Below are 14,417 nucleotides of genomic sequence, written 5' to 3'. Positions count from 1 at the left end.
CACACACACACACACACACACACACACACACACACACACACAAATATGCCCTTGACCACATGCACATACACACGCATACAGTACAGACACACAGGCAAGCACACATATGTATGACGTATGATTTGGAAAGATAGGCTGGATCTTACACAGTGGAAATGACAAACACCATGTTTTGAATGATAGATTGTACATCCACGTCTTTTTTGAACTGTTTTGATATAGAGTTGTCTGAGACGTCTCACCTTTCATACACAAGTTAAGGAGAGAAACAATGTATGTGTCTGTATGATTCCTTTTCAGTGTATCGAATCATCTACATGCATTATGTACTTATAGGCTACATAACTCTAGCCCCTAGTGCAAGTAAATGATGTTACAAAGGCCGACCATTACTTACTTTGCTAAACTTCACCTAATTAATGTAACAAGAGGCATTTTAAAGTTTGGGTTAGCAGTTTATCTCAACTTGAAAAAAATGGTCATCGCACACTTGGAACTTCATGCATGTTCCGAGTGTGCGACGACCATTCTTTTCAAGTTGAGTCTAATTGTCTGCCGTACGCACCTCACACGGTGTGCATTTACTGAAACCCGAAGAAAGACTTAGCAGTTTATCTCAAATTCATACATCTCGCACTTTCACACATTTATTTATTTTTCCCCTTGAGTTTGAATTGCGATGGCCGGATGGAGTAAAGCAGTTTAACCCAAACCTCTCTTATATGTACACAATCTGATTGAGGCAAATAAGTCATTTTTTTGCTCTTTATTTTCTGCTGAGTAAGTCGATGGAGTAGCTGAATCTCAGCACGCACATGTGCCGACAGAGGTGTGAACATTTCTTTCCATCTTGGTTGAAGGTGTGAATTCACGTAAAATCTTCCATCGCAATTCAAACCCCCACCACACCATTTGTAGAGATGCACATTAGCGCGCACACAAATATGCACTGTGTACACACACACACACACACACACACACACACACACACACACACACACACACACACACACACACACACACACACACACACACACACACACACACACACACACACACACACACACACACACACACACACACACACACAAGCCCTGAACATTTCTACAATAGCTTCTGCTAAATACCTGGCAGCTGATATATCACTGAGTACTAGAGAGTCAGGGACAGCACATCCCTGCACTGGACATTGTCCCTCGTTCGCTTTTTCCTCCCTGCTTTTGTCTGATGCAGGCTTTGTTTTGTGGGGCGCCCGTGGCCAAGTGCTTACTTACAGAGTAGTTGGTCTTCTGAATGAAGGGTTGCAGGTTCAAAATCTAGTAACATTACTAAGATATTAAAATTGCTTTAATTAAAATTCAAATTGTTTTGTTAAAATCTTTAGTCAAAATTGCACATTGGAGACTGGTCAAACCAAATTTCAATCTTCTGTGTTAACCCTGTTACATAGATTATTGACAATAAATTACTTTGAACTTGAACTTGAACTAAGAATGTGGGTGGTCTTCTATGCCCTCATCCAGGGACGGTTTATGATTCCATGGGCCCCTGTGCCAGACAACAAGAAAGCCCCCCCTCAATGTGTGTTAATAGTTTACAAAATGGTTCAGGGTTTTCGGCCAGTTGTGAGTCAACAGTATGTTTTTGGGTGGTGGGGGTTGTCCCCTGAGAAAAATTGAAAATACAGGTGTTAAAAAGAGTGATTTTAACTCTTAATGAGAATTTAGAGGTTAGAGCTTTGGCCCCCAAAGCTGAGTCTTGGGCCCCCATGCAGTAATCTGTCCCTGCCTTCATTCATGGTTGAAGTGCCCTTGAGCAAGGCATCTAACTTGATGTTGCTCCAGGGATTGTAATTGATACCATGTACTCAAATAACTGGAAGTTGTTTCAGATAAAGACTAATGTAATGTGTCATCCCACATGTGGTAATACTGCAGGCTCACAGTGGATACATTTTTCCCTGGCTAGAACCCAGAATGATGACGTTTCAGTGTAGCCATCAGGACTACGAGGCCTACTAAAACAATATATTTTAATTTATTTATTTGAAAAATGTCAATATTAAAAGTCAGTGTCTCGTCAGGCTCACAGTGTGTGTGAGAGACTTTGCACATCTTCTAGGCCCCACTGTGGATAGCACCTGTGATGTGTGAGTTCCTTTCAGTCTATGTTCTGATTGGTTGCAAGATGTCCTGCAGGGCGGGGCATAGCATAGTTGCCATTGTGAATGCAACTGTTAGGGTTTTGTTTTGAGTCGATCCAGTCATTAAAATGGCTATCGTTGCTGAAGGAGAATTACATAATGAAAATAGATGTATTGTGCTCAATATGTCTTATTAATTCAACTCTTGGGTTTTTCTTTTGTTTCAGACATGAAAAAGTTTGATCCTTTACCTGATATGTTTTGACGTTGTAACTTCTGTCTTCATCAAGATGGAAGTTACACCGTCGAATCATTTCAGGAAAAGGAAAACACTTTTACATGTCTGAAACATGAGTACTAAAGATGTAATGAAATGATTTTATTTGCTCAGAATCATAGCACTTTACTGAACCCATGAATGCCCTTTTCCCAACCCCACTACGTACTTTTACTTCATCACCTGAAGAGAAAGGGTCAACATAATAACCAATGAAGCAAAAAAAGTAAGTCAGATAGTTTATTTTTTGAAAGAGAAACTCTCCAAAAAATTATTTTCCCGTATCTTTCATATAGGATTGTAGAACTTTTTTTGAAGTACCGAATAGAATGCGAGGAGGTAGACATTATGTAATGTAACTGATTTTCGCATGTTAATATTTCATCATCTACCATTTCTTCACCTTACGTCTTCCTGGTCACCTCTCTCTATGAAACCTCTCTCCAAAATAAAACACTGTATGGAGACCAAAGGGAGACAAAAGCAAACCACACCAAAAAAAAAGTAAATGAAATCCTCATTGTGTTCGTCCCCGTCATGTACGTACAGTATGTTCAATAGCTTTTAGATTCCTGTGAATATGATGTCATTCACAGGTTACTAGTTAATCATCACATGATGACATGAATGAGCAATTTTTTAACAAGAAAAAGGAAAACGCTCTTCTGAATATGATGTACATAACTGGTACTTGAGCTCTGTCATGGTTTGTGGTTTGAACAAAGATTGCACATACAGTATGTACACAGGAACATTTTGTAGTGTTAATTCAACACTGTTCTGAGCATACTCTACTGTGTATCAGTGGCTCCCAGACTTCTTTTCTGCCGTTTGCACTCAATAATATTTTCTGAAGCCCCTCCCCATTCAAAATACAAAACATTTTTGTCCATTATTATTTCTTAATTTTAATTGGAATTAAATTCCTTCATTAGTCATAGAAGTTAATACTTTTACTAACCTATTTCTGTAATTAACCTGTGGCTTTACCATTTCTATGAAAAATTCCTTCTGTCTGCGATCCCCCTGCAGTACCTCCTCGAACCTCCTAGGGGTCCCAACCCCCAGTTTGGGAACCACTGCTGTATATGGATCCATTTGATATAGTCTTTATCCTCTAGGCACCAGAGGATTTTTTCTAAAATAGTCGATTTTGTCATTTTATATTCAAAACTCTTATTTAACACCATTTAACACTATTTTCGAATATAGTATATGGCATTACTCATATGGCTTGCTTCTTAATTCAACACTCATAGAGTCGAATGGAACCACATGTGCTCAGAATGGTGTTGAATTGACACTGCAAAATTTGCTGTGAATCATTGCGTCAGATGGATTATTTTGACATTTGAAGAGCTACATGCGTGTTGTCATGGTTTAAAAAAGACTAGTATACTTAAGTCTTGAATGCTTGTATACTAAAGTCCTGAAAATATTTTAATACTCTGAAACTTTTAAAAAATTATAATTTCAAATGAATATGTACTCATTATGTATCAATTTCATTGTGTGATATACTGTTCAAATTGAAATGTACCGTATGTATGACATAATCAAGCATTTTGCAAGCTCCTTTGTTAAAAAAACATGATATTTTTAATCAGCAAGGAGCTCTCCTCTGCTTAACGATGATGCTATGTATTTCCAAAATGTATTGCTGAAAGTGAGCCCGTATTGAAGCCAAACAATATTCTCCAGTCTCCACCTACAGTACAGTATATCTCTTGCCGATTTTTTTTTCTTTTAAAAAAAGACTTTACTGTTGCTGACCAGTCCGTCCTACACATCTAGGGCATTCAACATGCTTCCAACCTAATTTTAGTTGAACCAGAAAGAGAAAATAGCACATTAATGAGAATTGGCTTTGGTTACTGTCCTCTTGTATGCTAAATGAAAAAAGGTCATGGCGTGACATATATATGAACAGGTCTACCAACGGTGGGAAGGTAAAACAGGTCACTTGTCCCGGGCCCAGCAAGAGGGGGCTTCCCAGAATTAGATCAGCAGTACATTGTATGAATAAGAAGGCCCAGGCCTCTCAGATGACCTTGTCCATGCCTGGGCAAAGCTGTCAGTGACCCTGCCTATGCATGTCACATGTTGAGTTGAGGACTGAAAGGGTGTGGACGTGCACCACCACACATCAGCCACCAACCAAAATGGATCCCCAACCCCAACCAACCAAAATTGATCAAATTTGTGGCAGCATTTTTTTTTACTTCCTGAATACAGGGATTGACGACAGTGCCCAAAATTAATTTATTTCAAAGGACACAGAGTCTTTAATGCTCTGGTCTCTTCTCTGTAGACATTTGGAAAGCCAAAGCTCAACAGGTTTAGACAGCCCAAGATCCGACCAAAGATAATCTAGCTGACACATTTAAAGACTGGGCACTTACAGTATACAATACAAGTTTTATGCCATGATAACAAAGTACCAGTTAGGCATATCATGTTCTCATGCTGTAAGTATGGGGCATATGTGTACATGTGATTACTCAAAGAGACCAGCATCAGTCACTCAGTACATGGACGGCAAACCACCCACCAAAACCCTCTGTATAGAAGCTGTGTGTAAATAGCTTGTCGGTGTAAAACTATCCACTCTCCAGCCAGTTTGACCCAAGAACTTGAAACATCTTTCAGGCGCTATTCACAAAGAGTTTACTCAGGAGTTATTTAAAGAGCTAACCATTTTTTATTTGTTTTTAAATAATTTGTTCCTCCCCTTCCTACCTTTGCTTAGTCAATGAAATGTTTATATCATTGTGTCTCTGATGTGTGTTATGTCACTGTATACATTGAAAACTTGGATTTTTATTTCGTGAACGGAAGACACTTTTCATCTGTTTGCTGTCAGTGTAAGACGACATTATAATACATGTCTTTAGATTTATTATTTTGTTTTCTTAAATAACACAGGGGGCAAAGCTTTGTGAATATGGCTTTTTTGGGGGGGCATGGTGAACTTCACTCTTACTACTGTACTACTGTATGTTATGTAAACGTCCAATCCACAAATTACAGTACACGGAAAGTGTCAGATTATATCTGTAAATAATGTACTCTGACCACAACAGCAACTGCAAAAACTTGTTACCTACCGGCAGTTATTATTATATAGTTTTATTTTCTGTAAATACCACAATCAATAAATGGGATCTTGCACTTACATCGTTTCAATGTTTCCACTTATTAATCCATACATGATAGCCAAGATGTGGCAACTTTACATCTTAATGATTAACAATTTAACAATGTTTGTCATACAGTAATTAGTCATGTGTCAGTAGCTGTTATACTTTGACAATTCTAATATCAATAGCTAAATACCAGGTACCATGATAATAATACCTTAATATCAAATCTGTGTGTCTGTGCGTGCACGTAGCGGTACGTGGAGGCCTTGCCGGTTGCTATTTTATGATCTTTAGGTTTGATTTCATGCATGTTTTTGGAAATATTTCAAAGGAAACTTATCCACACACAAAAACAGGAAACGGGTAAAACTGGAACTAACAGTGAGTCACTGTGTTCTGTAAGCCCACCACCCCCAGCACATGATGTTTTCCATGGAAGCACAGCACACTAGCAGAACCCCCAACACCCGCAGCACCCACTCCACACCCACTCCACACCCGCCATGTGGACGCAAACAACACACCGACACACATGGGGGGCAAATGGAAGTTGTTGTTTTTGAAACAAGGCCTGATTTCATTGATCTTCTTTCCATTGATCATTCCAGCATGCACATGGATAGTTATGTCAGTATGTATACACACACGTACACGCACGCACACACGTGCACGTACGCGCACGCACACACGCACACACGCACACACACGCACACACGCACACAGATGCACGCACACGCACACAGATGCGCGCACACTGAAACCCTGGTGGACAGCTGTCCCTAGCAGCTTGTTGGGAGACATAGAACCATATCAGTGCCCATTCCCGCACCTAATCTCGGCCGACTGACGCGTTCACACCAAAAATCTGAGTGTTGGCGTAACGCAAAGCTTGCAAACAAAAATTGCTTGGTTTTTTTTCTCTGCAAACTGTGGCGTCAGCAGGTTCATCCGGTTAACACATGGTCACAAGCCGTACGGTACACCACCCGGAATGAACGTGGGTGGTTCCCAGGTAAGCACATTCGTTCCAAAAGTAGCTAATATGGGAAAGAGCACCACACCAACGCTTTTTTTAATGAGAGATTAAGAAGATGTCGGATTTTACTTAATTGAAAATATTTCTAAAAACGAAAAGGAAATGGGCTTGTCAGTCAACAGACCACACCACAGAATACCAAAAAAGACTAACTGCATAGATTTTAAGATATGGCTGTCGGTTTGAACACCTTTTACTGACTTTGAAACCACACATTAAAAAAAATATGTCACCCTCATGGTTGGTTTTCAGGTGTTAATCCACATCCTGCAGAGCAAAGTAGGGTTTTGCCCCTTAGTTGTTATGCTCTTGGTCAGACCAAGTCTCGAAGATATTTGAAAGTCGATGATAATCAGGCTAGCCCCTAGCAGCTTGTTGGGAGACATAGAACCATGCCAGTGCCCATTCCCACACCTAATCTCGGCCGACTCACATGTTCACACCAAAAATCACCAAAGAGTGTTGGCGTAACGGGAAGCTGGTTTGAGTTGCAAACAAAAAATGTGTTAGCAAGTTCATCCGGTTAACACATGGTCACATGCAGTCAGGCCCACCAACAGGGGAGGGGGCTAAGGGGTATGTTGTCCCAGGCCCATGGAGATAAGGGGCCCAGAATTGGGTCCCCTTTACATTGTATGTATTGGGTAGGGGGCCCTTTCAGATGACTTTGTCCCGGCCCAGCGAAAGCTGTCAGTGGCCCTGCATGCGGTACAGTACACCACACGGAATGAACGTGGGTGGTTCCCAGGTAAGCAGATTGGTTCCGAAAGTACGTAGTTGATCCGGGAACGGGCACCCACACTTTTTTTTAATGAGAGATTAAGAGGATGTCGGATTTTGCTTAATTGAAAATATTTCTAAAAAACGAAAAGGAAATGGGCTTGTCAGTCAACAGACCATTAACTGCATAGATTTTAATATATGACTGTCGGTTTGAACACCTTTTAATGACTTTGAAACCAGACATATATGTCACCCTCATGGTTGGTTTTCAGGTGTTAATCCACATCCTGTAGAGCGAAGTAGGGTTTTGCCCCTTTAGAGTTTTACAATGTCTGTATTAGAACTTCACAGTACTGAAACTGGTATTTCACAGGTCCAAAACTTACCTTTTCTCTTGAATTTACCTTGAAGTTCCCATGAGTAGTCTGTTCTAATTCATTCCAGAGCTCTCTGTAGGTTAATTACCAATTAGATATTATTTCATTGTATGTCTAAAAAAAACTTTGATTTCTACATACTGTCGAAGACTGTACCAAGGTGGATCACTAGCTACTAACTCCAACATAAATATCAAACATTTTTATTTTTGAAAAGCCAAGGGGTATGTGCTAGTGCTATTGTATATTTACATTGTATCATATTACGTGGCACTTGGCTGACACCTGTGTTTTTTAAGTTTTTGTGTGTCTTTTCTGACTTCATTTGATAGGACAGTGTGAGAGGTGGATAGGAAGCGAATTGGGAGAGAGACGGGGAGGGGTCAGCAAAGGACCCGGACCGGGAATCGAACCCGGGTCAGTCACATGGCAGGCAAGTGCCCTACCGGTGATGTGTTTTGCTATGACTTACAGTATTAAAGGCATTTTATTTTTTTATTGTATCTCAGAGTACCTCTGCTTTTCTTGTTCTTTCTTATGTATTATTTGCCTAAATTGCTAGTTATTTAGTTTTGAATAGCAAGTGGGTCATATTTATGAGCATCAGATTACATATTTGCCTATGCACCGTACATGAGGCTGCACCACAACACTTTCCTCAGTACAGGGAGTGAGGGCCTCACCTAATGCCTAACTGTATAGTAACACCTGACTGTATAACTTAACCAATTTACTTTCCTGTAGCCAAAAACATACTCAACTAGTATGGTGTAATTGGATAGTTTCAATACTTCAAAAGGTCAAAAAGCAGAAAGAAGTAGAACAGAACAGAAATGGCAGGGGTCAGGGGGCAAATCAGTACCAGGGCTTTTTCTGAACGGGGAAATAGGGGCGCTCCACCCTCATACCTCCGCGGGTGCACCCTCAAACTTCTTTTTTTTAAAATATATAAATTACTTTTTTGACCGCCCCTAGTAAATTCCCCCCTTCACCCCCCGCAACCTGCCATGATGCTCCCTCATGCCAAAAATTCCTAGAAAAAGCCCTGAGTACTATTATTTGTGATTCACTGTTTTTTATTAAATCAGTACTATTGTAAAAATGTATTTCTTACAAATGTATGTGGTGGTGGCGTGCCGAGTACAGGTGTCTTTAAAAAAGCAGTCACAGCACCCTGACTGAGATTTAATTAGTCACTGTCTTCAATGGTGCTGAAGAGCTAACAGCTGAAACTGGGAGCTGACTCGGTGATGAAAAAATATTCAGAAGGAAGAAGTTAGCCGTGTGTGTGTGTGTGTGTGTGTGTGTGTGTGTGTGTGTGTGTGTGTGTGTGTGTGTGTGTGTGTGTGTGTGTGTGTGTGTGTGTGTGTGTGTGTGTGTGTGTGTGTGTGTGTGTGTGTGTGTGTGTGTGTGTGTGTGTGTGTGTGTGTGTGTGACTGAGTGATTCGAGCTCAGGGGGATAAATTAGCTGATAACACCATGCTTTGAACTGTGTTAAGAAGCTGCTGAAGTTCACAGCAGAAAAATAATGCAGATCGAGGTGCCATCTCTAATTCTCATGGGAAACAGCATGTACTTATAAGACCTTAACCAACCGTGTTTTCGAATAAAAAATGTCAGCAACATGCACAAAGTATACACCTACTGTTGGTTAAAAAAATTATGATTATTACAAAATATAATTTCATTATTGAGATGGTTTTTAGGTTCTGGAAGCAGTTTAGTACTTGACGTGTCCCTGCATGCAGCTGTTATACAATTTGCATGAAGCATTCATGTCTGTTTCATAAGACATTCTACACCATCGAGAACATTAACATAGCCAATAGCACTAGCAGATACAAAGTGCACAGGAAATATACAAAGCAACAACGCAGATGCTAAGTAGGGTTAGTTTGATCTTGTCAAAATAAAAGTTTAACTGGAAGGCAGCATTGCCGTTTTCATTCTGAACCCTTCCTGATCGCAACCATTCTGGGCCAATGATTTACTCCTGTGCCAGGGACAGAGCATAGTCAAGCAAATCTTATATTCCCCCTCTTTTAATGAAAAATAATGTTGGCTTGAACATATTCATAAGGTGGCTCATTAACTCTTCGTCATTACAAGTAGGAATTTAGAAATGTATTTCACACATTGACAAGCTGCCTTGCTTACCACATTGAGTGTACACATACTAGAGTCGAAAGAGGAAGTCAGTTGATAGGCCTACAGCATAGCTAGATAGACACGATGTACTACGGAGGTGACTATAGGTGCTCCCAGGGCCGCTGACAGCTTTGGCTGAGCCCAGGACAAAGACATCTGAAAGGGCCCCAAAACCCAATACATACAATGTAATAAAGATTCAATGGGGCCCCTCTCGCTCTGGGCCCGGAACAAGTGACCCCTTTGTCCTCCCCTGTTGGCTTCCCTGGGTGCTCCATTTAGCACAAGGGAGGCAACCGTCATTTATCACATAGCAAAATAGCATGGCAAAATAGCAATTAAAAATGACATAGGGACTACATATGTAATGAACACACAATAGCCCTACAAGTGTGTGCAGGCAGAAAAAAATCAGGTTGTTAGGCAACAGTTGTCGCCATCTTTTCTCACATTCATTGATCTTACAAACAGCATCTCACACGTCTCGAAGAATGCCTCACAAGCCTGAAAGAGAAAGAGAGTCCAGTTGGCCTATGTGTGTTCTACAACAAATGACATAAAATGTTTGCTGCTGTCTTGCGTTGAAAAAAGTCATGCGCAGGGTTAGTAGGTGTGTGTGTGTGTGTGTGTGTGTGTGTGTGTGTGTGTGTGTGTGTGTGTGTGTGTGTGTGTGTGTGTGTGTGTGTGTGTGTGTGTACACCAAGTGCATATTTGTGTGCGCGCTAATGTGCATCTCTACAAATGGTGTGTGGTGGGGGTTTGAATTGCGATGGAAGATTTTACGTGAATTCACACCTTCAACCAAGATGGAACGAAATGTTCACACCTCTGTCGGCACATGTGCGTGCTGAGATTCAGCTACTCCATCGACTTACTCAGCAGAAAATAAAGAGCAAAAGCATAAAAAATGACTTATTTGCCTCAATCAGATTGTATACATATAAGAGAGGTTTGGGTTAAACTGCTTTACTCCATCCGGCCATCGCAATTCAAACTCAAGGGGAAAAATAAATAAATGTGTGAAAGTGTGAGATGTATGAATTTGAGATAAACTGCTAAGTCTTTCTTCGGGTTTCAGTAAATGCACACCGTGTGAGGTGCGTACGACAGACAATTAGACTCAACTTGAAAAGAATGGTCGTCGCACACTCGGAACATGCATGAAGTTCCAAGTGTGCTATGACCATTTTTTTCAAGTTGAGATAAACTGCTAACCCAAACTTTAAAATGACTCTTGTTACATTAATTAGGTGAAGTTTAGCAAAGTAAGAAATGGTCGGCCTTTGTAACATCATTTACTTGCACTAGGGACTAGAGTTATGTAGCTTATAAGTACATAATGCATGTAGATGATTCGATACACTGAAAAGGAATCATACAGACACATACATTGTTTCTCTCCTTAACTTGTGTATGAAAGGTGAGACGTCTCAGACAACTCTATATCAAAACAGTTCAAAACAGACGCGGATGTACAATCTATCATTCAAAACATGGTGTTTGTCATTTCCACTGTGTAAGATCCAGCCTATCTTTCCAAATCATACCAGTACAGGTGCAATATTTACATGGGTCTGAGACTGAAGCTGGTGAATTTGGTACTTACAGTTGAGGATTCCTGACGATAATTCTGTAGATAGACTGAGACAGACCAACTGACTGACCGACTATTTGACTGAGTAATTGATTGATTTTTTCAGATTGATTGATTGATTGATTGATTGATTGATTGATTGATTGATTGATTGATTGATTGATTGATTGACTGAGCGCTGGTGACAACGGCAAAGTCAGCCAATGCTATTTACCAGTTTTACGTTGCGGCATTCTGAGGTTAACAAGCCTTTGTTCCATGTCACAACTGTCCGCTGCTTCTGGTAATTGCTTGCTTCAGATAATGTTTGAGCTTAGTATAGTTTGTTAACTTTGCCCAATTGCCGATCTGTCTCTTTCTTTCTTTCTCTCTCTCGCTCTCTCTCTCGCACACACACACACGCACACGCGCACACGCACACACACACATACACAAAAATGGGGACTACTTGCTAGCTGATGTCCATATAAAGCATGTTTCTGGGTTATCTGATCATGTCATATATGTCTGATGTGTCCAGGTGCTATTTGTTCTCTTGGCCTATCTTACGGCATGCTGCTCTGCCCTCTCTCTCTCTCTCTCTCTCTCTCTCTCTCTCTCTCTCTCTCTCTCTCTCTTTCTCTCTCTCTCTGCTATTTGTGTTCTTTGCCTGGCCTCAACACTCTCCTCTGCGCTGTTGCATCTCTCCATCCTGTTTGGCCTGCCTGTCACTTCACCTCCATGCCCTCAGCCCTCAGCTCTCTCTCTCTCTTTCTCTCTCTCTCTCTCTCTCTCTCTCTCTCTCTCTCTCTCTCTCTCTCTCTCTCTCTCTCTCTCTCTCTCTCTCCCTCCACTGTGCTGCTATGAGCTGTGCTATGCTGCTGCGCTGTTGCTGCAGGCTACACGCTACACGCTACACGACCCACCCATCCTGCACAAAAACCACAAGCTGCTTAGCAAATGCACAGACACACACACACACACACACACACACACACACACACACACACACACACACACACACACACACACACACACACACACACACACACACACACACACACACACACACACACACACACACACACACACACACACACACACACGCACTGAGTCACACATATGGAAACCCACACTTACACGCTCCCCCGTATGCCACAGGGACACACATTCTCTCATACAAACACACACCCTCGCAGGGAGGCATTTTCTTGAGAAATAGACCAACCAGTACAATTTCGAAAATAGCTTAAAAATTTACCCAAAAAAGTCCCTTTGCAGAAAAGCACATATTTGCTGATTCCCCCATCAACTCCACCCTGCCACTCACAGTTATGTGTACTCTTAAAGTAATGATTCATGGTTTATTTTTCATACCGACTGTCAACGTGATAACAGGTCATTATTTATTAGCCATTGAAAAACTAGTCAAGCTAGTCTTACCATTCCGCACCGTACCATTACTTGAAGACTTACTGACAAACTGAATAATCAGAAATTTTAGACTGAAAATCCTCAATTAGCCTCAAGTACTGTATAACCTTAGGCCGCTTAGACATCAAGGCGGTGAAGCATCGCAGGACGGGGGCGACACGGCGGTGGCGAAAATACATGGAAACATATCTGTCCTTCCACACCAACCGGCGGTAGTCGGGCATCAGCGGCGCAGAAGCCAGCTCCGCTCCACACTGCATTTGGAAAATAGAACTCAAAAATAGAACTCAAATGAATGGCAAAGTAGCATGCTAGCTTTGGCTGGGGGGGTATCGGTGTGAGGCAGAGTAGAACACACCGACCGAAAGAAAGACCTCAATCGTCTGGCTTCCGTTCACAGACACGTATCGTCTGGCTTCCGACGCCTTGGTGTGGAGCAGGCCTTATCGTAAAATGGATAGATGTAACCAATAAGCTTATAGAGCCTGTAGAGTTCATAGGGTGTGTCCTCAATTCTGGTATGGGGTGTTATGGGATATAGTTGTTGGGGGTTAGGGGTCTTGTTAGATATGCCACTTTGACTTGGGTTTGATTATTTATTACAACTAATGTTTGGGCATAGGTCATTAAATGCCACCAATATAAATAATTAAGGTTAAGTTTAAAATGAATTTGTAAATACCTGTTGGCTCTAGTAACACTCAAAAAACTAGCCACTTTCCTTTGCTACTTTTGCAAAACTGTCAACCAACTACAATGAAGGAATTTGATTAACAGTGGCTACGTTTACATGACGTTTTTAATTCTGAATTAATAATTCAGAATGAAATAGTTCCGTCAAGTTTACTTTGATCTTTCATTTAATTCTGAATTGTGAAGTGTTTACATGACGTTTTCAAAGAGGAATTAAGAGTTCATTCAGAATGAAAGTGAGTTAATTCTGAATTAAATGTCTCATGTAAACATAGCAATTTTGAGGAATCAACTTTTCACATCTTACATTTCACTCCTGTATATCGCACGCAAGCCCAGTGACACCTATTCATTCCTTACAGAGAGGAGTTAGAGGGAACGAAGTTCCAGTTCTAGAATGACTTCAGGTGGTGTTCATGGGTATCAGAGAAAAGGATTTCCCTCTCTGTTGGTCTGTCTGTCTTTCCGTCTGTCTCTGTCTGTTTGTCAGTCAGCGACTGGTCTAGTAGTCTCCCCAGATGTTGAGAGAGCAGTGAAACAGAGTACAATTGATTGGAGTGGCCTTTCCTGTCTGTCTGTCTGTCTATCTGTCTGTCTGTCTATCACTCAACATGTCTCGTAGCCTAGTTCACGAGTTGAACACGGTTCGACTGAGTGCAGTCAGAGTTGATGCATTCCTCTTTCCATGTTGTGGTCAGGCGTTTTCACACCTGGTGCTTCTGAAGAAGGTGAGCAACTCTGCAAAGGCACTTCCACCAAAAGGGGGAAAAAAGATGTTCTCTGATACTGCACAAAAATGTCCAGGGTACTTCTACATAGCTTTGCAGAAGGGGCTTTGCAATGTTTGCTACAACGTTGAGAATTAATGTG

Source organism: Engraulis encrasicolus, chromosome 17 (assembly GCF_034702125.1).
Source record: "Engraulis encrasicolus isolate BLACKSEA-1 chromosome 17, IST_EnEncr_1.0, whole genome shotgun sequence".
NCBI lineage: Eukaryota > Metazoa > Chordata > Actinopteri > Clupeiformes > Engraulidae > Engraulis > Engraulis encrasicolus.
The sequence above is the reverse complement of the archived record's forward strand: the minus strand, read 5'-3'. Positions refer to the sequence as shown.